Raw genomic sequence first — 3,779 nt, 5'->3', positions numbered from 1 at the left:
GAATAAATTAAAACGGAAATATAACGGAAATATGCCCCGCAAATTATCTCCTCAAAACCTCGCAATATATATACCTATGCGTAGGTATCGAAGCGCTGATCGTTTATATATATAATAATTAAAATTTGGATATACGGTTGAGAAGATATGAATTTTTGAAAGTTAAAAGTAAATAAATAATACGAGAGAAAGAGAGACAGAGAGAAGGGAGAAAGAAGCTGGGGAAGGAAAGGAAATAAGGGGACGGGGTAAAGGGGGGTTAGGTGGCAGGGGGTGGGGGCTGTTTGACACGTTTTGTTTTGTTTTTTTTTCTTTTATCCACTGTACTACTTGCAGTACTTATCAACATACAAGCCTAATTTTGTCCCGAAATTTAGAATTTAACGAGCAGATTTACGGGTACAATTAACTCGAAAATTACCAAATAAGTTTTAAAATTCTCGTAATAATTAAAAACTAATAAAATAAAATTTTCATAATTTTTAAAGCATTTTTGACTTGCGCGTTATACCCGCATTTTACAATTAATGAACCGAGCTACACTTGAAACAAATTCAGAAAATTACGAAAATAGTCTTAAAATGTTACAAATATCCCGAAGTTTATAAAAACATAAATTTTAAAATTTTAAAACAATTTTTGAAACATAATTTATACCCGCTTTTATCAATTAAACGAATCAACGCGCAGGTGAAATTAATCCCAAAAATTCCCAAAATAATTTTAAAATTCTCAGAATATTCCAAACTTAAATAAATATGAGTTTCATAATTTTTGAAGGATTCTAGAATTAAATACAGATTTTATAAATAAATGAAATCAGAAAATCATACAGGGCTAAATAATTGATGAAATATTGATTTCTAAATTTTATAAAATCCCAAAAATAATTATTGTAATTATAAAGTCATAAAAATAATTTTGAAGATAATTTAAATATTTATGAAATTAAATTTTCAATAAAATCACTTTTAAAGACAAAAGCAAAACGATCCTACTCAGTAATTAATAATACAAATAATCCTCAATCACAATTTAGTTCCACACACTTAATATTACTTACAATACATAGCAAATATAATATCCATTCAATCCCTAATATTACTAAACGAACTCAATTTACTGATATCAATAAAATGATCGGTTTTCAAATAAACTTTTGAAAATAATACATTTAAGTAAATATTTTTAGAAATTAACAAGGATCGATATAACACTCAACAATTAGCACATTACCATTTAATTAACACAAACTCGTCAAATAGGAATAAAATATCCATCATTTTATTCCTTCTAAATCAGAAAATCACATAAACATATTGAAATATTACTAATAATAATTCTAATAATACGGGATATCACAACATTGGGCAATCCTCTAACAAGATCTTTCTTCACAAGTTCATTGATGTTGTTGAAGTTGAGATGAGAAAGTCTTTTATGTCAATTCCATCTGTTTTCCACAGTTTATCTATTTAGTAGAAAAATTTCAGAACCATCTGTATTTGTGAAGACCCTGGCTTCATATAAATTACCGTGTCTATAACCAGTCATTGCAACATTGCCATCTGAATTACTGATAATTTCATAATGTTCTTCATAAAAGGTCACGTGGTAACCTCTATCACAGATTTGACTCACACTGATCAGATTATGCTTGAGTCCTGCAACTAGAGCTAAATCTTCAATGATGACATTTCAAAGTTTGATTTTTTCTAAGTTTCCATCTCCTTAAGAAACACTTGGGCCAACCTTATCTTTAAACTCTGATAGCAGGGATTATTTCCAGTCATGTGTCATAAACATCCACTGTCCAAAACTAGTGAATTTTTCCTATTACCCTGCAATCAGATAAATAATTAATTAGTATTTTTAGGGACCCAGACTTGTTTGGATCCTTTGGTCTTTTTTAAGTTTATTAACATTTGCAAAAGAAGACTTTACATCAGTGTTTATGATAACATTCTTAATACCCGAGTTTACACATGCAGAAAAAACTTTTGTGTTATTTAAAGAGGGTTTCAGTTCATAATAATCATAGTACAAACTGTGATACTCTTTACATGTGTAAATAGAATGTCAAACACTACCACAATGAAAACATGGATTTTATGGTTTATATCTAACTGTTCTATTCCTAAACTCTGATTTAGGAGGAACAATGTTTATTCCTTTATTCTTCCTGCAAGCAACAACAAGATGATTAGTACTACCACAGTTTAAACAAACCTTTCTAGGTGCATTAGGAATGGTTTATATTTGTTTTCCTTGTTAACACCTTCTTTTCCATCTATATTCTTTCCAGACTGTTTTTCCTTGTTTTTCATTTTGACTTCTTTCAGCTTTTGCTTAAGCTATTTCTGGTCATTAAACCAACATTTACTGATTTAGTATGAACTTGTTCACACTTATCAGTTCTTAAGTTTGACTTAGATGCTGATGTTGATCCTTATTCATTAACTGACTTAACAACATCAACACTTAAATTAAACTTAATTGGTCTTAACTAAGACTTGTTCAGCTTTACCTTTTATCAGTATTTATTGGTTTAATTTTCTTAGTTTCTTTTTCATTTAAATCATCAGAATTAGATTTATTAGCATAACCTAATCCAGATCCCCAACAACCATTTTCTATTAACCATGAGTTATTTTTCCTGAATTAGTCCAAAGCTTATAATTCTCTTTCTTTAGCTAATTATTTTTCAAGGCCTGTATGCTTTTTCAACAATTTTTCTTTAACATATAAAGCATCATCTCAGTATTTTTGAGTTTCTAACATAAAAATCAACTCAGCTTCTAGGTGATCATTTCTTTTCTTTAAGTCAGAGTATCATTTTTTATCCTAGCATTTTCTAGTGTTGATCCATATAACTAACACACGGTATTTTAAGAAATAACATTAATTCACAGATATCATTAGTATCAAAAGCAAGAGTAGTTTGAGGTACCTTCATCTCAGTAGTCTCAACCTCACTATCAGCATTTACCATGAGGGCATAGTTGACACCCTCATCAGATTCTGATATATCATCCCAATTTATCTTCTTTGTAATCAAGGCTTGTTTCTTCTCAGCTCTTGGCTTCTTGCAGTCATCCGCAAAGTGTCCAACTCCATCACAATTATAAAAATTTATTTTTGACTTGTCGATTTTCATAGTCTTTGAATCCTTCTCATCAGAATTTCTTCTATAGTTCCTCCTATCAGAGTTTGAGGAACTTAAGCCTTTCCTGTAAAATCTTTTTGCTTTCTTGAAGTCTTTGTAGGTCATCTTCCTGAAGCTTTTTACCAATAGAGAAGCCATGTATATAATTTCTTCATTATTACCATGATCACTTTCAATGTCTAAGATATTATCAGAGTTTGAGTCATCATCAGAGTTTGATGACTCAGTACCAGACTTTGCAATGTATAATCTTCTCGATAATGATAACACATCCAGTGTAAACCCTAAGTCTGTGTTTATATAGTACACAGTTACAAGATAACTTCTAATTGATATGGAATACAATTCTGTCTCCTAAAATATATCAATCAGATATCTTCTACAAGTCTTCCAGTCTTCTAACTCTTTCCATACATATCTTCTTTTGTTTCAGTCTCGATCTTCTACTGTAAATCAGCTTCCTTCCTTATATGAAAGTCTTCCCGCACTTAAGTTCTGATATGACCTTAAGTTCTGATATTAAGTTCTGACTTCCAGTAAGTCCTGATTTCAGTAAGTCCTGATATGTCCTGTTTGTTAAGATCTGAAAACTAAACATGAATCATATTAGACA

The sequence above is a fragment of the Apium graveolens genome, chromosome 5 (genome assembly GCF_009905375.1).
Source record: "Apium graveolens cultivar Ventura chromosome 5, ASM990537v1, whole genome shotgun sequence".
Taxonomy (NCBI): Eukaryota; Viridiplantae; Streptophyta; class Magnoliopsida; order Apiales; family Apiaceae; genus Apium; species Apium graveolens.
Note: the sequence above shows the minus strand (reverse complement) of the source record.